Source organism: Prenolepis imparis, unplaced genomic scaffold (assembly GCF_030444845.1).
Source record: "Prenolepis imparis isolate NDT839.2.m4 unplaced genomic scaffold, iyPreImpa1.0 SCAF_60, whole genome shotgun sequence".
Taxonomy (NCBI): domain Eukaryota; kingdom Metazoa; phylum Arthropoda; class Insecta; order Hymenoptera; family Formicidae; genus Prenolepis; species Prenolepis imparis.
Window position 1 is genome coordinate 102,003 of NW_028141218.1, and position 22,496 is coordinate 124,498.

The window sequence follows — 22,496 nt, forward strand, 5'->3', positions numbered from 1 at the left end:
AGTGATTCCATTTAAAAAAATTCAAGATGAACTTATCTTACTTTAATTTTGACAATGAAAAATTCAAGATGAACTTATCTTACTTTAATTTTGACAATGACACTCAATCAAAATGATAAGATCTGTAAAGATATTTTTAAATCCTACAAATTTTATCTAAAACATCTTTTTCTAAAATGCATTGTTTATGAGATATTCATTCGATCATTTCCAGACTTCTAAAACATCCTGTATATTTTAAATGTAACTTTTTGTTTTGTTGCTATATGAATAAATATACATATTTTATAATTTAAAAAGTTTATATTTACCTTTTTTCTTTGCTGCTCGCATCTCTTTCTTTTTACGAATTGCTTTTACGAATTATTTGCTTATTTATATTTCCTACATTTTGCTCATTTTCTGCACTATTATCCGAATAACTAATCTCGGTTGAGGTACTAGTTCCATGTGAATCTATAATAAATGTATAAACATATATTGCAAAATTTAGAAAATAAGATTAAAACATACATATACTTATATATTTTTGATACACTTTTACTTTAAGCAAAATAGCTGTAAACAATTTATATCATTTCTTTACAATTTGCTTAAAAAAATTTTTAATATTAAAATTAATATGTAATTTTTTTTTAAAGAAAACTTAAAATTTTTATTCTAACTATAATTTTTTATTACCACATTAAATGTTTACAATCAAAATTTAGAGAAAGAGAAAAAAGAGAATGCCACACAAAAATAATTATACAAATTTGTTTTGTTAAATAAAATAAAATTATTTTGAAATGAATGTTAAATAGTTTATTGATGAAAGTAATATTTAATTTATATTTTAATTTATATTTACATTTACATTTATATTTTAATTTTAATTTATATTTATAAAGTGCATATTAATTTTGTTCCATAAATGTAAGAAAACAAACCTCTTGAATTTTGCTGCAAAGCATGCTTTTCTTGACGTATTGTAACTTCATTAACTTCATCATTTTGAGTTTGTTTTAATGAGTCAAATACATTTTCAAATACATTATTATTATTTAGATCGAATTCTGATGCAGAATCTGAAGAATCATCTGAATTATCTTCATCTTGATCAACTCCTTGTGCTGCTTCTAAATACTGTGAAATTTCTTTTTCTATGACAGGTTGTCTATAATGAACTAAATGTATTTTCTCTGCATGACCCATGAAATTCGCGAGTGATGTTATTTCATTCTCCGATAAATTGTAATTAATGCACATTGTCGCTATATGTTTTCGCAACTCGGTTGCACGCAAAGTTTCGGGATTTTCAGCATCGCACTCTATTGCGTACTGTCGCAACAAATCACATGCCAAGAGATATTTATACTTATTTTTTACAACAGAAGGGAGACCAAATAAATATGGATTATTTGATGAAACTTTCGCAGCTTTCCTGTGTTTTAATATCATATCAATGCAATCTCTCAATTCTTCTGTTAATAAAACTGGTACTGTTCGTCCAAGTTTGCCTCTTAATGTAAAACGTACATATTTTTTAGCTATCTTTTTGGCATGTGTCGAAAGTGTTTCATACATTTCATTTGTTTGATAATTAATTCCTTGATAAGCCTTGCAATCTTCAATGAGTGTTCTTTATATCTCTCCAACTCTACGACGGTTGAACACTTGTACTGATGTTAATGTAACTTTTGTAAGTGTAAGCCATGCCTCGTAAGAAAACTCTTCTTTTAAAATATTATAAGCTGTTGGACGTTTATCTTGTAAAAAGTTATGCAGCTTTATAATATCTGATTTTGAAGGCAGAACAATCTTCTTACGACGTTTATTTTGATTCATTGTTTCAGATATCGTTTTCGTAACACACGTTGTAAAGTCTTCAGAAAATACTTTTAAAAAATCTTCAGCAAGTAATTTTTTATCATACTCTTCTTTTCTAATAAATCGATTTACTAAAATTTTTCTAAGTTCTTTTATTAATCCTCCGAGTGACGATGCTAATGATGGAATCTTATAAAATTGTCCGCATAAGGATAAACCTGCTAGTATGTTGATTGCTTCAATGCAGGCATTGCTGTATCGTGAATAATAAATAGAAGCAAAATCTGTAATGTGTGAATATTTGTTTTTCACTATTTGTAGAAGGCGGCCGAGTCTTCTCATTTTTTGTCTTATCATGCCATCATGATGCTCTGATGCTTTATATTTTTCACACTGCTGATTTCCAAATGCGATTATTAACTCATCATAACGTATAAGTCGCACTATACGAGGGTTGTCTGAAAAGTTTCCGACCTAACAAAGATACAAGACATTTTTTCTTCAAATTAATTTTTATTTTTCTACATAGTCTCCTTGTAAGTCTATACACTTCTCCCAGCGATGCTCCCATCTCTTCAACCCGTCCAAATAGTACTCGGCGTCTTTCTCTGCAAAATAGTTGTTTACGAAGGTGATGGCCTCCTCATTCGACGAAAATCTCTGTCCTTCGAGCGCAACTTTTAGCTTAGGGAACAAAAAAAAGTCGCTTGGGGCTAGATCTGGTGAGTAAGGAGGGTGGTCAAGCAGTTCAAACCGTAATTCATGGATTTTCGCCATGGCAACCGCTGAGGTGTGAGACGGCGCATTGTCTTGGTGAAACAAAATTTTTTTTTCTGCAAATGTGGCCGTTTTTCCGCAATTTCTGCCTTCAGCTTGTCAAGTACTGATGCGTAGTATGCTCCTGTAATGGTTTTTCCTTTTTGAAGATAATCGATTAAGATAACTCCATGACTATCCCAGAAAACAGTTGCCATCACTTTCCCAGCCGAAGGAACAACCTTTGCTTTTTTTGGAGCCGATTCCCCCTTCGCAGTTCACTGTTTTGACTGTATTTTTGTTTCTGGAGTATAATGGTGTATCCAAGTTTCATCTACAGTAATTAATCGGCGCCAAAACTCTGATTTATTGCGCCTAAACTGCGCCAACAGAGCGTTGGAAATGTTCATTCGAACACGTTTTTGGTCCAAAGTGAGCAAACGCGGCACCCAACGCGCGGACAGCTTTCTCATGCCTAAATCTTGATTCAATATGTGACAAACACGTTCTTTGGACATGTTCATAGCCTCTGCTATCTCTCTAACTTTAATTCGACGGTTGTCTAGCACCATTTGGTGAACTTGAGCGATATTATCGTCAGTGGTTGCAGTTTTTGGACGTCCCGAACGTTCATCGTCACCCAAGCTGGTACGGCCACGTTTAAATTCAGCAGCCCAAAATTTCACGGTGGTAAATGATGGTGCAGAGTCCCCGTACACAGCGTCCAATTTGTCTTTGATTTTCATAGGCATATTGCCTTTCAAAAACAAGTATTTAATAACAGCTCGATACTCGATTTTTTCCATTTTCACAAAAACACTCACATCGACTCACTCAAATGATTGTCAAACAACAACTGCGCGTCCAAAATGGCTAAAATTTTGGTGAGTACCTTTCAAAGCATGCGCAAACACATTCCCCAACTTTTGTTTACGAGTGCTGCCATCTTCATGTTGAGGTCGGAAACTTTTCAGACAACCCTCGTATCATCTTTTAAAACAGGAAAAACACGTAATCTTAAAATTGTATTCGCTTCAGGATGTATTCGACCTATCACTGTTCTTACTAAAACTGATATCGCTCTAGTATCTTTATTTTTACGACCAATGCATCTACGAGAATGATGTCTTCTTGTAGATTTCAGTATAAATGCTTTGCATTTTGGGCATGCAGTATAATCAGAAGGTAACTTATTATACACTTTTTTAGATCGCCTTTCTACAAGAAGTTCACCATCATTACGTGTATTATCTACGTTGAAATAAAAATCTCCATGTCTTCGGAGTGATTCTATAATTTTTCTTCGCTCTGTAGTTCCTTTTGGTAAAGTTTTAAATTTTTGCACTGTTACGTCCGGGGGTGCAGTTGCGGCGTAAATTTTACGAAATTTAAATCGCGACCTACGAACTCGAACTGCGGGGCGGACTACGTCGTATTTCGGAATTACTCCGGGGATACCCACGACGACAGGTATTTCCTTTATGGTCACGGTTGCGTTTTGGGAGAAAGGGAGCGTTTCGTATAGGTTCGATTACTGACGAATCAGTCCATGTATCCGCGGAATCGTTCGAGTGAATCGTTGACGGAGTGGAAAATAGTGATTACTGTATTACCATCCGAGTCGATACGGTAGGGTTCTTCACCACGGCGGTACAGAAGGTAAGCTCGTTGGCAATGATAACAAGGGTGGTCGATGTCACGTGTTTTCGACAGTCGGTAAAAATTGCAGACTGAGCAAACGACTCCGGTCGGTACGTCGCCGATAACGAGGAGATGCTTAGCGCAAGTTAATCACTCAGATTGCACGCCAATAGGTAAACGCATATGGCAATCCGTACAGAGAGCGGCACTTGTTTCCTTATTAATAAAACCGATTATCCGTTGGCAATACGGGAGGTTATTTAGGGTTTCTTCAATAGTTTCTTCCTCGGAATCATCCTCGGGGAGAAGCAAAGTGGTGGGGATGTCCAAGTGTGACGGTATTATTGGACACATAGGAGTTGATTGTTTAAACTAATGTTAGTTAAAATAAATAATTGCCATGAGGTCGATTTGAATGTTCTAACACGTTCACGAAGTTTCTAGATATTCTGGAAAGATTTAGAATTTTCCAAAGGGTTGACTGTAGGATACCTACTGCAGTTTTATGAGGGCCATAAACTGACCCTTGATAAAAAAAAAGGTTTCGCACGATTTCTCTTTTTGGGAGATGAGAAAATTTAAGACGCGCAGAGAATATTCTGGAAACCACGTGGTAAGCTAATATTTCTAAAATTGCAAGAGAATTTATTAGTTATTATTGTTAAGTGATTCAAAAATGCGTAGACGTAGTTTCCGAAATAGATTCTTGTATTTCGCGGGTTCCCGGGCAGAAGGGAGGCTCGTGTTGTAAAGAAATATCTTGAGCACCTACCTTATTTAATTTCCAAGGAATGGACAACGACTGGATGGCGATGATCCGGGGTACCCGCGTTGTAGAGGGTGTACAGGATGCCAGACCTTTCTGCAGATACCTTGTACGGCGTGGATCGTTGTCCGGGATGTCGTTCAATGGCACCTTGGAATTCTTGATTTCGATCGCGTGCAATTGCGTAGGCCACTCCCGTAATTTAACGTCCGCGTGATTATTATTATTATTATTAATGCTAAAAGGCACGGAGTCGCCGAACAATCTATCGTATTCCGCGTCGTTATGATAGTCGATTCCAATGAAATTAGAGAGACCACGTGTTGATTCAGTGCGATGCAGTCGTGCTGTTATACGCCGTAGTTGATTCTTTCTTCCTGCACGGCGTGTTTTAGGCATTATAAAATTTAAACATTCTGAACGTCGTTTCGCTTCTGCAATAACTAACGTGCGGCGGTCCTCACTGTTCGTTGTTGCTTTCGGCGAGAGATTATGAGCGGTTCGTCCTCTCTGAATAATCACTACGAGGTTCAGGAAATATTTCTATGTTATAGAATAGTAATTTGTTAGGAATGAATTACTTGACGCGTGTTTTAGGCATTGTAAAATTTAAACGTTCTGAACGTCGTTTCGCTTCTGCAATAATTAACGTGCGGCGGTCCTCACTGTTTGTTGTTGCTTTCGGCGAGAGATTATGAGCGGTTCGTCCTCTCTGAATAATCACTACGAGGTTCAGAAAATATTTCTATGTTATAGAATAATAATTTGTTAGGAATGGATTATTCGGCATGTGCAGGCGAGAGAATTCGAGATGCGTTTTAGAAATAATATAGGCTTGGAGATACACGAGGTTGGAACTAATTTAGAATGAATTTCGAATATATATATATATAACACTTTTATTCTAGTATAACACTACGAGTAATACAAAATATCTAAGTTAAATTTTAGAGTTAGAATCTTAGAGTTAAAGTTAGAATTAGAGTCTTAGAATTAGAATTAGAATCTTAGAGTTAGAATTTGAATTTTAGAATTCGGAGAGAGTCTTAAAAGTGACTGCTCTGCTTGACGGCGCGATTAGAACTGAGCTCCTCTGGGCTCGCTCTGAGGTCCTTCGGTTTTCGGCAGCTCGGTTGCGGCGGCCGAGAGTGGGGGAACTCTCTAGAGTAGGGAGTTGCCGTGGTAGGGAAGTTCCCAGGTGCTGCGGAGCGCCGCGCTCAGGCACTAGGCGGAGTTAGATGTCATGGCCGGCATTGGCGCGCATTTCAAACGGTGTTATAAGAACTTAGAATTATTTTGCATAGGAGTGAAAAATTTAAGTAGCCGGACGTGACAGCACTTCCAATTCGTTAGCATGTACTCGTTCCAGGTGGCGAGCTATTTTACTTTGAAATGTGTTGCAGTACATACAAAAATGCTTTTTTTTGCCTGCATCAGCTGATAGGACAAACATTTCTGCATCATTTCGAGCACATTTACCCGATACGTTGAGTAATGTTGATATATCTAACCCACTAGATACATTTTTCGAACTGTTAGATTCTTTAGAAATAGAATCTGTTTGATTTACTTCACTCTGACTTAAGCTTTCAGATGAATTATTTGGTATATAAGAAGAATCTTTGTCAAGTGTACTTTCTGAACTGTTATTTATTTGTGCATTATCTTCATCATCAAAATAATCTGTAAAAATTATTATAGGCATAATATAAATTTAGCGAAGAAAGAATTAGAACAGAAAAATATATTTATTTTATAAGACAAATCACAATATACTACAACTACAGGATGAACCATTTTAATCAACGCACGAAGTTATGTCGTAAGGTTAGCAATATGGCAAAAACTGTTGTATACAAAAGTTGTAGGGTTCAGAGGGAAACACTTGATAGACTTTAACCCTGACCTTGAGGTTAAATTTAAGCGTCATTTCAAGGTTAACTTAATTTTTTTAAATGGAATCACTATAATTTTTTTATATAAATTAATTCCTTGCAATATTTGGCATAAAAAGTTATAAGGGTAGGATTTCAAAAAATGAAGTTTACAAAATATTTTATACTTTAATTTGGTATAATTTTACATAAATTATGAAATATCTCGTAACATATTCATTTTCCGATGATCTTATTTAAATACTTTTATGCACAAAATAATGAGAAAAATTGGTGTAAAAAAATACATAGTTGTTTCCAAGAAAAAGTATGTAATTTGCAACTAGCAACTCTCTACATATTTTTTTAAACAACTATATTTTTTTTTACATCAATTGATGACCTCATTATTTTGTGCATAAAAGTATTTAGGTAAGATCATCGGAAAATAAATATGTTACAAAATATTTTATATTTTATGAAAATTATATCAAATTAAAGTATAAACTTATCTCATAAATTATTCATTTTTTGACTATCTTACCCTTATAACTTTTTATGCCAAATATTACAAGGAATCAATTTATATAAAAATTAGTGATTCTATTTAAAAAATACAGTTAACCTTGAAATATGGCCTTCAAATTTGATCCCAAGGTCAGGATCTAAGTCACCATCAAATGTTGTCCTCTGAATCCTACAACTTTTGTATACAACATTTTTTGCCATACTGTGTCACGTCCGGCTACTTAAATTTTTCACTCCTATGCAAAATAATTCTAAGTTCTTATAACACCGTTTGAAATGCGCGCCAATGCCGGCCATGACATCTAACTCCGCCTAGTGCCTGAGCGCGGCGCTCCGCAGCACCTGGGAACTTCCCTACCACGGCAACTCCCTACTCTAGAGAGTTCCCCCACTCTCGGCCGCCGCAACCGAGCTGCCGAAAACCGAAGGACCTCAGAGCGAGCCCAGAGGAGCTCAGTTCTAATCGCGCCGTCAAGCAGAGCAGTCACCTTTAAGACTCTCTCCGAATTCTAAAATTCAAATTCTAACTCTAAGATTCTAATTCTAATTCTAAGACTCTAACTCTAAGATTCTAACTCTAAAATTTAACTTAGATACTTTGTATTACTCGTAGTGTTATACTAGAATAAAAGTGTTATATATATATATATTCTAAATTCATTCTAAATTAGTTCCAACCTCGTGTATCTCCAAGCCTATATTATTTCTACAACGCATCTCGAATTCTCTCGCCTGCACACGTCGAATAATCCATTCCTAACAAATTATTATTCTATAACATAGAAATATTTTCTGAACCTCGTAGTGATTATTCAGAGAGGACGAACCGCTCATAATCTCTCGCCGAAAGCAACAACAAACAGTGAGGACCGCCGCACGTTAATTATTGCAGAAGCGAAACGACGTTCAGAACGTTTAAATTTTACAATGCCTAAAACACGCGTCAAGTAATTCATTCCTAACAAATTACTATTCTATAACATAGAAATATTTCCTGAACCTCGTAGTGATTATTCAGAGAGGACGAACCGCTCATAATCTCTCGCCGAAAGCAACAACGAACAGTGAGGACCGCCGCACGTTAGTTATTGCAGAAGCGAAACGACGTTCAGAATGTTTAAATTTTATAATGCCTAAAACACGCCGTGCAGGAAGAAAGAATCAACTACGGCGTATAACAGCACGACTACATCGCACTGAATCAACACGTGGTCTCTCTAATTTCATTGGAATCGACTATCATAACGACGCGGAATACGATAGATTGTTCGGCGACTCCGTGCCTCTTAGCATTAATAATAATAATAATAATCACGCGGACGTTAAATTACGGGAGTGGCCTACGCAATTGCACGCGATCGAAATCAAGAATTCCAAGGTGCCATTGAACGACATCCCGGACAACGATCCACGCCGTACAAGGTATCTGCAGAAAGGTCTGGCATCCTGTACACCCTCTACAACGCGGGTATCCCGGATCATCGCCATCCAGTCGTTGTCCATTCCTTGGAAATTAAATAAGGTAGGTGCTCAAGATATTTCTTTACAACACGAGCCTCCCTTCTGCCCAGGAACCCGCGACATACAAGAATCTATTTCGGAAACTACGTCTACGCATTTTTGAATCACTTAACAATAATAACTAATAAATTCTCTTGCAATTTTAGAAATATTAGCTTACCACGTGGTTTCCAGAATATTCTCTGCGCGTCTTAAATTTTCTCATCTCCCAAAAAGAGAAATCGTGCGAAACCTTTTTTTTTTATCAAGGGTCAGTTTATGGCCCTCATAAAACTGCAGTAGGTATCCTACAGTCAACCCTTTGGAAAATTCTAAATCTTTCCAGAATATCTAGAAACTTCGTGAACGTGTTAGAACATTCAAATCGACCTCATGGCAACTATTTATTTTAACTAACATTAGTTTAAACAATTAACTCCTATGTGTCCAATAATACCGTCACACTTGGACATCCCCACCACTTTGCTCCTCCCCGAGGATGATTCCGAGGAAGAAATTATTGAAGAAACCCTAAATAACCTCCCGTATTGCCAACGGATAATCGGTTTTATTAATAAGGAAACAAGTGCCGCTCTCTGTACGGATTGCCGTATGCGTTTACCTATTGGCGTGCAATCTGAGTGGTTAACTTGCGCTAAGCATCTCCTCGTTATCGGCGACGTACCGACCGGAGTCGTTTGCTCAGTCTGCAATTTTTACCGACTGTCGACAACACGTGACATCGACCACCCTTGTTATCATTGCCAACGAGCTTACCTTCTGTACCGCCGTGGTGAAGAACCCTACCGTATCGACTCGGATGGTAATACAGTAATCACTATTTTCCACTCCGTCAACGATTCACTCGAACGATTCCGCGGATACATGGACTGATTCGTCGGTAATCGAACCTATACGAAACGCTCCCTTTCTCCCAAAACGCAACCGTGACCATAAAGGAAATACCTGTCGTCGTGGGTATCCCCGGAGTAATTCCGAAATACGACGTAGTCCGCCCCGCAGTTCGAGTTCGTAGGTCGCGATTTAAATTTCGTAAAATTTACGCCGCAACTGCACCCCCGGACGTAACACTACATCTTTCACATGTCTCAGTTGAACATTTTTTCGCTGAGTTATGTCCAAAAACGTTTGACGATCGCGGAGCAATTTCTCTTCTTCGAAGTCATCACCATAAAAATCGATGATTTTTTTCGTATCTACATCTCCACCAATAGAGAAGGTTTCAAGTTCATCAAGATGTGAGAGTGTATTCGTTTCAAAACGTTTTTTTAAAGACATCAAAACACAGTCGAACACTTCGTAGTACATCCTCGAATAGTATTCTTTTGGTGTTTTGAAGGCATGAGCTGTATTAAAATTTGGGTCAATGTGTTTAGAAACTGTTCGAGGGCGCTTCAGCTTGGGTTTTTCGAGCCCAATTGCTTCAACTCCTTCTTCACATTTTTTCCAAATTAATTCAAACTTAGAATCTCGCATAGCTTCCAAACTTATTATGACAGCATCCACTTTGCGGTGTGAGTCGAGAGCGCAAAGATTTGACTTTTGTAGTTCTTTGTTGAGAATTTCAATTTTTTCGAAAACTTCCACGGTCATTGTGAGTTGAAAATAAAATTCAAATGACTCCAAGTGTTTTAAAAATCCTGCAGCTTTTAATGAGATACTGCTGTCGACTTCCCTGTTTATTTTTATTGCATCCAAGAATTGCAAAGCTGCCATGTAATTTATTTTTTGCTGAAGCGTTTTCAGCGAAAAAATTCGCATACACCATCTGAAATTGTTAAAAAGTAATTAGGTGATTAATCATATTCGCACATATTACAACAATATGTACAATATTAAAATGAAAACAAAGAAATACCTAGTCGGGCAATATGGAGCAATCGTCGAAGCCTTTCCAAGATTCTCCTCTTCATCTTCCTTTAACACAGCTTCCTGAAATCCCTTATACTCGGCAAGACGTTTTGGGGAGTCCCGAATAAAAGTAATGAGGTCTTTGATTACTCCAACAAAGTTTCTGGCAGTAGTAACATCTTCAATTGCATCCTGAACAACCAAGTTTAGCTTGTGTGCATTGCAGTGGACAAATATAGCACGTGGCTCTTCCTTACGAATACGAGTTTGCAGTCCTGATATTTTTCCCGAGATGCTCCATCGTAGCATTGACCACGTAATTGTTTCATGTCCAATCCGCACTCAGCAAATACACGCTTGACAAGAGCATATATCGTTTCAGATTTGGTATTTTTAGTATCATAAAATCCCCAAAAAATTTCTCTGATAGATAAATTGTCAGATACAATCCTGATAGAGATGGAAACTTGTTCCAATCTTGCAATATCCGATGTTTCATCAAGTGTAAGAGCGAAGAAATGTGCTGCTTTGATTTCTTTTAAATTCTGCTGCCTTATTCTTGATGCCATCAGTTCAAGAATTTCATTTTGTATATCATGAGATGTCCATTTGTTTCCTTTTCGATCTAGCCATGCCTTTAATTCTGATACATCCTCAGATCTTGCTTGAAGGATTTGTCTCAAGTTTGAATGTTCATCGCTGTTACTGCCTCTTAGCGGCAAGCCTTGCAGAGCTAAAACTCTGATAGAACAAAAAATTGTCTTCAATGCTGTCCTATTTTCCATCATTGTTTTTTGATTCGCCATTGACATGTACTGAACAACACTCATAGACTTCGAACTTAGCAGTAACTCGTTAGCTGTACGATGAAGTTCACTTTTTTGATTATTTGGCAGCGTGAATTGTTTTTTGACAGCTTCTGTGCAAATTGAGCAAATTCCTTCTTCATTATCTCTCAAGAATAGCCAGGGGTACAACTTTTGCCAACGTCGAAAGGAAGTTTGGGACAAAACTTCTAGAAATAAATTTAAAAAATTAAACATTAATAATGTTGCCAAAAATTTGAAAAGAAGAAAAAATAAAAAGGGGCAACATACTTTTGTTCTTCTCAGAAATATCCAAAATAGGGCTAACACTTTTGGCATTGGCCAAAGTTGACTCCTTAGAGTTTGAGGTTAATTTACAAGTCGCAGGAGTAGTGGGCACATTATTATTGAAAGCGTCCAAACTAAATGGTGTCGCTAGTAATGGTTCCACATTGAGGCCTGGTTGCTTGTTTTTCTTAAGGTACTTATCCATACTCTCACTAACACCAATGCTTCGCTTTAAGATACAATTTCATGTTGTCATGAAATCTAACCTGTGTTGCCAGAAACGGGTCCCGGCTCATACGCACACAATGGCCGCGTTCAGCAGAAAAAGCAGCTTTGCACTGTTGTAAAATTCGTGAATCTGATTGGTGTATGCTTTTAAATTCAGCTAAGATGAAAAGAATACACCAATCAGATTCACGAATTTTATAACAGTTGCAAAGCTGTTTTTTCTGCTGAACGCAGCCAATCAGAACCGTACATATACTGCGCAGAACGCTCTCCCCAGTGAGAAATGATTGGTCGAATCGATATCGATTCGAACAACATTTCTCATTGGGTCGTGTGGTACGCCACATGTGGTACGCCATATGCTAAAAAATCTCACGTATGGTATGTACCATATCCACCATATTGGTTCTGCCGCCCCTGGTAGTGGATACACGTTCACAAGTTTCAAATAAATGTTCAGCAGTTGTAGTTTTTAAAGTGACACATTATGATATATCGTTAGCATCAGTTTTCTCATATACTTCAAGTATATTTTCATCATTCCAATTCCAGGGCAATACATTTTCAGGAATTATTTGTAGAGTACCTAATTAAAGATAATAAAAAAATATTAAATTCTCTAAATCTTATAATTACCTAATGTGTTATATCCATTATAATCAATTTAATAAAAATTAAGCAAACCATTATTTAAATTTTCGATGTTATACTGCAGTGGCGCCGACATGGAAAAAATATTGGGGGGGCAAGAGCCAAACATTTCAAATGACCTTTTTTTTCCAGCCTTTACATTTGATGAATAGAAGCATTTAAATTGTATATTTTTATGTTAAACAAAGTGTTGGTACAAATAACTAAATATATAATGCACGTCAACAAAATCGTAAAACAAATTTAAACTACACTCGTAAAAAGTTCGTACGACGGATTTCATTTCGGTTTATAAACTCATTAGCAATAACATTTAAATCTAACTTCATTGTTTCTTCCATATATACATGTAAAATGCTTAAGGAATTTAATCGATATTGCGTCATAGTGCTCCGTAAATAAATCAGTAATCTCCTTAAAGAAGAAAATGAGCGTTCGGCTGTGCACGTTGTTACAGGGATTGTTAAAATTAATTTTATAAATTTAACTAATTCTGGCAGCAAATCTGCTATATGTCGTTCTTGCTGCAGCAAACGAACTACATCATCAAAACTTGCCACTGATCGCGCTCAAGCTTGACTTTTTTCCTCGTAGAATGTCATGCAACATATTTCGATGCAAAATCAGTCGTTTACTATCAACATCCGAACTAAAATGCTCTACTACCTCACGTTGAAACACATCATCTCCCAAAACGAATTTTTCTGCTTTCATCAAAAACGTACTTACTTCTGTATCGAATCTTTTTTCCAAACAATTTACAACATTGTCGACTATTTCGCAATACAGTCTCTTATATTTATCCTTCATATTTGTACAACAGTCTTTCAAATTATCTTTCAATTCATCAAATTTTTTTGGTATTTTTCTCTTACGTTTTAGCTTAGGCGAATCAATTTCGAACGTAACTTTTTTTTCGTTAACTACTTTTCAAAATTCCTCAAACTGATTTCTTAAATTTTTTATAGTGTTACATAAAGTTTGAATTAATAATTTTACATTTCCAAAATGAAGTTGTTTTTTTTAATAGCAGTATTAGTCGCATCTAAATAACCGAAAATTTTCTCTAAAACATATATCGTAAAAAAAATCAAAAGATTCTATATTTTTTAAAAACCCGTTTGCTTTCGCAGCCGCATCGAATGTTTCGGATAAGGAATAATCACTGAAAAATTCTTTTAAGGTGTTGTAGTTTTCATAAATCGAGTGTAAGGATGCGTATCGTACTGTCCAACGAGTAGGACAAAATGGTCTTAAATTCGCCTTCCTATCTGAGTTTTCCGCTTTCATACCTGTACATTAACAATATCGTTAAAAAGTCATTCGATAAGTATACATTATAATTAAAATAAAAATACGAATATGATGAATAAAGTTTTTGTTTATTATACTATATACCTTTAAAAATCGCCAGCCTTTTGGGCGAATCTTTTACGAAATTTATTAAGTCTTTCGCGATGTTCAACGTGTCTCGACATTCTGTTACGGACTTGATTGAATCTTGAACAACTAAATTCAAATTATGCGCAGTACAATGAACAAAAATAGCCTTTTCTTCAATCTCTAAAATTTTGGCTTGCACTCCATTGAAAATACCAGACATATTCGCTGCACCGTCATAACATTGTCCACGAATATTGGAAGTCGATAAATCGAAACGAAGTAAAATATCAAAAATTATATCCGTTAAGATTTTTGATGTCGTACTATCAGTATAGTAAAATCCAAGAAACATTTCTTCTACTTCTATAGAATCATTTACAAACCTAAAATACAAACAGAATTGATAATACTTAATTAATAGATCTAATATCGATCATTACATATTATGTACATAAATAGTATTAAATAGATGTAGTGAATCTAAATCAAAATTATTATATTGTGTTATGCCCTTGTGAGGCACAGGATAGTTAAGGGATCGTTACCGAATTAGAACTAGGAAGCTCGGGAACGTTAGGGGGAATCTCACTCTCGTTTGTGGTTTCACAATATATTTAATATAAATAGTCAGTTGTACAAAGTATATTAGCGTCTTGGGATGACGTAAATTAAAGTATGCTTACACAGTTGTTGCGTAGATCACTTGTTCACAATCGTGTCGTGGTTTGTTATTAATGTAACTGCGCTTTACTACAGCTTGACTGGGACCTCGAGAGTTGTCTCAGAGTCCTTTTTATATCTAATAATTGGGTTACCAGTCGCAAGCGAAGGAGGTTAATGGAACGCTTTGCTTGCGATTTTGGTAATTTCTTAATAAGCGAAGTTATAACTTATTTATTAGAATAAGTGCTAAATAGATTATATTTAGTCTATTTTTAGATTTTCATACCTGATGCAAAAACTGAACTGTTCTTTAGTAGTTATATCGCTCGTTTCGTCCGCAATAATGGAAAACCAAACCGTATTTTTCACATTTTGGATAAGTTTACGTAATACAGAATGACTCATTATATTCAAAATTTCATTCTGAATTTCGTGAGACATCCACTTATATGAATCTCGATTTAACGATTTCTATAATTCTATTGAATCTTCGGATCTGAGATTTAATAAGTTGTTAAAGTTACTCTTTTCATCAGTATGGCCTCGAATTGGAATGCCTTGAACGCCGAATTAGCGTAACGATGATATTATTTTCAACAAACAGGCACGATTTTCCCTCATTTGTCGTAATTTTTCAATTGAAATACTTGCTGCTATACTAACGTTTGTTTCCAAACTGACAAATTTCAAAACAGCTTCTTTATGACACGTTGACATTTCATGAATTCGAAATTTTCAATCGCTATTTTCCAATTCGCGAATCCAGCTTCAATAAACGCATTTTCTATTTTTGAAGAAAATGTCAAAAGTAGGGATATAAAGCCGGTTCTAACCCATGGAGCTCCGAGGGGGGCGCGGGGGGAGGGTTCTCCGTGGCTAGGGGTTATGACGTCACGCGGGGCGGGGGCGCTTATCGCTGTGCGGGAGACGCTTATTGCGTATTGTTTTTCATAAACAAAACAGCGTATTGTATTACTTTGAATTATCTAACATGTTATTATAAACAAAACACCGCAAAGTGAGCGCCGATATTCGGCCGCCCTCGCGGTTCCTTCCCACCCCTCCCCAATAAGGCGACGCGCTTTGGCGGTACTTCCACCCTTCCCCCCCTGCCCATAAGGCTGCAACGTTTCTTCCTCATTGTTTAGGAAGAATTCTCTTGCGATAATTTTGTCGACATTCGGTCGCCCTCGAGGTACCGCCCCCCCTCCCACTCCACCATCTGAGGGGATCTAGGGTGCCGCGCTTATCGCAACGAACACGTCAGGACACGTGTTTTTTTCGCGGTAAAAGACCGTGTTGCATTACGCGCCGATATTTGGCAGCCTTTGCGGTACCTTTCCCCTCCCCTAAGCGGGATTCTTTCTCATTGTTTAGAGAGCGCCGATGTCCGGCCGCTTGAATTTTTATAAACAAAAATGAGCGCCGATGTCCGGCCGCTTTGTGTCAAAAGCGATAACGCGAAGGGAGATCATCTTTCTGATATGTAATTAAACAATCCGTTAATCATGAAGAGAGGAAGAAATGATTAGACGAAATATAATAAGGACTGCTGCCACTTCAAACCATAGTACGTAATTTGCAAGCGCACAGATACGTCGGTCGAAAAAAGTATAGCGGGTGCAAGTACTTTATAGAACGTGATTTTAAAAGTATAAAAAATGGAAAACATTGAGCAGACTGAACCTGTTGGAGCGGTCTCATCAAGTCGCCACTTTGGGCGAGTATTTTGAATGGGCGCTGCGCTGCGAGGAATTTATCAAACTGCTCGAAGAAAACAGCCGTGTCAAGTGTCCGCGACTCTCGATTGGATATAGACAATATTTGGTTGCTAGAATCGCGCGACTCGAGGGTGCAAAAACTCGATTGATGAGACAATTTATATCCAGTGGTAGTAATTACAGTAATGAAAATAACGCGGGAAGACTCGTTTGGCGAGAGATCGATACAGCGTTTAAAAATCGTATACTGACCGGTGCGGTGATTAACGCAGACTATATCGAACCGCGACCATTTTTGGAAGATGCTAGTAGTGTAGTACTCGAGCAAGTGCAAGACGTTATAAAAATACACAACTGTGTAAAAGTAAATACTGTGTTCAACGGTGAGTTTGTGACAGGTGATAAGCGGGCCAACAAAAGTATTAACACGAGAAATTATGAACTCTTTCGCACGTCCGATTTACGCGAGTGGTATGAGCGGCACGTCATCGAAACCACATTGACGTCTCTCGAAGAGTTTCAGGAACGTGATAGCGGATGGACATTGTCACGAATCCTCGATCTTACGGTCAACGTCAACAAGTGCAATCTTATGCGCGCGGGATACCATATTAAATTACCGCGAAAAATTATGACGAAGAGAGCGGTAATTAATGTGCTATCAATGAACAATGCGTGTTTCGCGTGGTCAGTGATGGCCGCTCTGCATCCAGCTGAAAACTATACTGAGAGAACATCGTCATATCCGCACTATACAACGGTGTTAAATTTACAAAACAATGAGTTTCCGATGACGTTGAATCAAATAAAAAAGTTTGAACATATAAACAACATCTCAATCAACGTCTACGGTATCGAGAGGAAGAAGGAACTATCAATTCTTTCGATACGACTCGTCGATCAGAAAAGAGAAAAACATGTGAATTTGCTGTACGTGGAGGAGGACGACGACAACGTTAGGCATTTCGCATACATAAAAAATCTGTCTCGCCTCGTAAGCTCGCAACTGAGCAAACATGACCACAAGAAATATATCTGCGATTGGTATGTATATTTATTGCAAATTATATAAAATAATTCTAAATAAAATTGTAATTTTTTTCTTTCACAGATGCTTGCACTACTTTAATTTGAGCGAAAAGTTGGAGGCTCACATTGTGGACTGTCGAGAAATGAACAACTGCGCCATCAGATTACCAATCGATAAGGATAAATGGCTCGGCTTCGATAACTACAACAGAAAGAAGCGACTTCCGTTTGTAGTGTACGCCGACTTGGAGTGTGTGCTGAGGAAAACATCGGAACACGTGTCATTCGATCAACATCACGAGGTATTTAGCCTCGGGTACTACGTGCAATGCTCATACGATGAAACATTATCCGCATACCGATCTTATCGCGGCGCTGATTGTGTCGCGTGATTCGCCAACAAACTCGAGGAATTAGCGCATTGCATAAAGGGTATTTTGTCTGATAATGTCCCCATGATAAATTTAACATCAGACGAGTGGGAAAAATTTCATAGCGCCACGCAATGTCACATATGCGAAAAACCGTTTGCGCCGGACGATAATCGAGTACGTGATCATTGTCATCTAACTGGGCGATACAGTGGTCCCGCACACTCAAACTGTAATCTAAATTACAAAGACTCTAATGTCATTCCTGTAGTTTTCACAATCTATCCGGTTATGACGCACATTTTATCATAAACGAAATAGCTACCGCATACGAAGGACGTGTAGATGTGCTTCCAATAACAAAAGAAAAATACATTTCATTTACAAAGACTGTCAAAAGTACCGACGACGACTACAAAGATCGGAAAGCTTGTATAAAATTACGATTCATCGATTCATACAAATTTCTCAGTGCTAGTCTTGACAAATTAGCTTCTTTTCTCGATAAGAATAAGTTAAAAATTTTACGTTTTAATTTTTTCGCATTATCCGCTCACAATTTCGAATTATTGACGCGAAAAGGTGTCTTTCCGTACGAGTACATTGACTGCGTGGACAAGCTGCAGGACACGCGTTTACCACCGCGTGAATCGTTTTATAGTTCCTTGACCGGTGACACTGTATCCGAGAGCGATTACGCGCACGCTGAGAACGTCTGCATTCGTTTCTCCCTTCGAACTCTAGGCGAATATAGCGATCTGTATTTAAAAACTGATGTCTTGTTATTAGCAGATATTTTTGAAAACTTTCGCGACACTTGCATCGCGAGTTATGGACTCGACCCTGCATATTATTATACTCTTCCCGGGTATACATGGGACGCCATGTTAAAACATACAAATATTACGTTTGAATTGCTTACCGATATCGACATGGTTATGTTTATCGAACGGGGTATACGCGGCGATCTAAGTCAATGTTCCAACAGATACGCGCATGCTAATAACAAGTACATGCACTCATACGACTCATCGAAACCATCGTCATACCTTATGTATTTCGATGTAAATAATTTGTACGGATGGGCAATGTGTCAACCATTGCCTTATGCCGATTTTCGATGAGTCGAAGACGTTTCAAACTTTGACGCTAGCGCGATCGCTCCGGATTCGGTCACAGATTATATTCTCGAGGTCGATCTAGAGTACCCGCAAAGTAAACACAACACACACATTGACCTACCGTTCTGTCCGACGCGCGACAAGCCGCCCGGCAAGCGGGAAGATAAGCTTCTCGCAACGCTATATGACAAGAAGCGTTACGTCATGCACTACCGCAACCTGCAGCAGTGCACACGTCACGGTCTTCGTATCGTAAAGATACATCGCGTATTACAATTTATTCAATCCGCATGGCTGCGCGATTACATCGAACTCAATACAAAATTTAGAACACAAGCGAAAAATGATTTTGAGAAAAATTTGTACAAACTGATGAACAACGCAGTATTCGGCAAAACTATGGAAAACGTTCGAAATCATGTGGATGTAAAATTATTGACAAAGTGGGACGGACGATACGGTGCGGAAGCGATGATCGCGAAATCAAATTTCCATAGCAGGAGCGTCTTTGCGGAAAACCTAATCGCCATCGAATTACGTAAACTAGAAGTAAAATTTAACAAACCAATCTATGTTGGTATGTGTATACTCGATATATCGAAAGTGTGTCTGTATGAATTTCACTACGAGTACATGTCACCGCTCTATCGTGAAAGATGTCGAATAATGTACACCGACACCGACAGTTTAATATATCACATCGAGTGCGACGATGTGTACGAGAACATGAAACGTGATATCGCTAGATTCGATACGAGCGATTATCCAATTGACAACGCGTACGGTATAGCGCATGCAAACAAAAAGGTGTCAAGCTTGATGAAAGACTAGAATAACGGCGCGATAATGACCGAAATCGTCGGGCTTAGAGCAAAAATGTATGCGGTAAGGGACGCCAAAAAGGACACTAAAAAAGCAAAAGGTGTCAAAAGTAACGTTGTAGCGCGTAGTATAACGTTCGACGATTATACGCGGTGCCTGAATGACGAGATTAAAATGACACATCAGCAGTCATGTATTAGATCGAAATTGCACGAAGTGTATACCATCCGCGAGACAAAAATTGCTCTAAGTCCGTACGACGATAAGCGGTATATCATACCTGATTCGACTGACACATTACCATGGGGACATTACCAGATACCCTTATAAAATATAATAATATAATATAATGTGTGTGTGTGCGTGTGTGTGATATATTGTTATGTAACATGTGTGTAATATATTGTAACGATTAAAGGAAAGGATGTATTAATAAAGATTTTGTATTTCATATATTTCATGTATATTTCATATATTTTATACGTTGTACACATTATATTTTTCTTAAAATAAATACAGTCTATATGAATTAAATCACATTGTCTTTATGTATCCAAGAATTGTGTGAATTGTCAAATCCCAGCCATTTCACGTAAACCTCGTCACCCCTCCTGCGCAGTACTTTCTCCACAAGATACACGTCCGAATAATTCGCGCGATGCAACTCGTACTCGTAAAATGCTCCAATGACAGATGTTTTGCGATAGTCCTCGAGTAAATAGCTTACGGGATTAGTACGCTGCACTTTACAATCTTAAAAACCTCCGTCGTCCAATTTGGCGTGTAACCCTTCTCGAAAAGTTTCTTGTACTTGCTAACGCGTATTGAGTTACCTACTTTGAATTTCGCCGGAGCAACAATCTTTATGTTACTACATACCGTTTTTAAAAGTTTATCAGCGATCGCGGGGGTGACGTCGGCGGGTCGCATGCCGATTGTTCGGCGCTTGCGCGCGTTGTAATCCGATACGAGTCGCGGCAACGCGTCGATCCACTTGTAAGTTCCATTCAGCGTAAACATCTTCCACATGTCGTTCTTCAGCGTACGATTGAATCGCTCGACGACCGATGCCTTCATTACCGAATATGTAGAATAATGATTGATGTCATGTTTCCGTATAAGCCGTTGCACGTCAGCGTTGTAAAATTCATTCCCCATATCAGTTTGCATGTTTTTCGGGCATCTCTTGCTATCTCGAATTATTTCGGCGATAGCGTCAGCCGTCTCGCTTCCGCCTTTACTCTTGAGTGGTACGGCCCACGCGTACTTGCTCAACATCGATGACAGTGAGTATGTAGTGATAACCTTTGTTGAAACGAGAGTACAGACGCATCTCGACGATCTCGGCTTGCCACAGATCATCATATCCTCGCACTATGACATGTCTTCGGGGAAAATTTTTTCTCGCCGGCGCGTGCAGTTCGTTCACAAACTGCCGTCTCTCCAAACTATGTTGTTTCATCGCTTCGTCGGTTTTTCCCGATCGTCGTTTGCTGCTGTTTGTTTTATCGCTCATTTCCGTTACTGAGTCGTTCGTAGCCGTTCTTGAATTCTTGACCCGTTTGTAGCCGTTCTTGACCCGTTCTTGAGCCGTTCGTAGCCGTTCTTGACCCGTTCTTGAGTTGTTTACTTCCGTTCTTGACCCATTCGAAAATCGTTCTTGATTCGTTCACTGCCTTGTTCACAGTCATTTCTAACCCGTTCGTAGCCGTTCCTGACCCGTTCGCAACCGTTCCTGACCCGTTCACAGCCGTTCCTGAGTTGTTTGTAGCCTTGCATGTAGCCTTTAATGACTTGTTCGTAGCCTCGTTCGCAGCTGTTGCTAGGCCGTTCACTACCACTGCCGTTCATTGTAGTTAGAAAGCAGTTCGATAATCCTTCGTAGCTGTTCGATAATTGTTCGTAGCCGTTCGATAACTCTTCGTAGATGTTTGATAACCGTTCGATAGCCGCTCCTAACCCGTTCACTGCTTCAGGTTGATAGTCGTTTGAGTTAGCGTTAGCCGCGCGTTAAAGTTCGTTGATCGGAGTCTGTACTGCTCGCACGTCCTTCTCGAACGAAGTCAGCTTCTCATATGATTCTTTCTGTTGATTCATCAATCTTTTAACACAGGATTCCACATACAGTTTGTTGACAGCATCAGTGTCAGCTTCAGGTTGCGCTACACGACGAATCTTGCGCGATCTTGCATCATAGTCTGTAGCGACACGACACAGAGCGTTTCCGCGTACGTAACTTCTCACCAATCTATCCCAATGATCGCTTGTGCCAATTGCATTATTTCTCCGTTCGAATAATCCAAATTTGTTGATAGGCATTTTTCGATGCGAATGACGCCGATCGACTGATTAGTTTTGCCGAGACACCGTTTAATTAATAATAATGCCAACATCGCGAAGTTCCTCAATGATCGACAAGATCTTGTTGTCGTGAGCGTTGTGGCCAACTCGGCGCGAAGCATCGAGCAATCGTACCCGATCCACTAGCTCATTGGGGTCGTCCCAGTGCACGTAATCGATTTTATTGTCGGTTAGCGTCATCGCTTGAGGCATGAATACACCCTTTCCAGATATTTTCTTTTCAATTGACATCAACGGTGCGATTATTTGTTTGTATTTGTTTCCCCTGTTACTCCGTAATTGACCTTGCGCATCATATTTGCGTTT

The 22,496-nt window shown here is 38.2% G+C and overlaps 2 pseudogenes; one reads left to right on the forward strand and one right to left on the reverse strand.

Annotated features, from left to right (window-relative positions):
* Positions 1–871: 871 nt before the first annotated feature.
* Positions 872–2,166, reverse strand: LOC145947287 (uncharacterized; annotated as a pseudogene).
* Positions 2,167–17,180: 15,014 nt separating this feature from the next.
* On the forward strand, positions 17,181–22,178 carry LOC145947288 (uncharacterized; annotated as a pseudogene).
* The last annotated feature ends 318 nt before the right edge of the window (positions 22,179–22,496 follow it).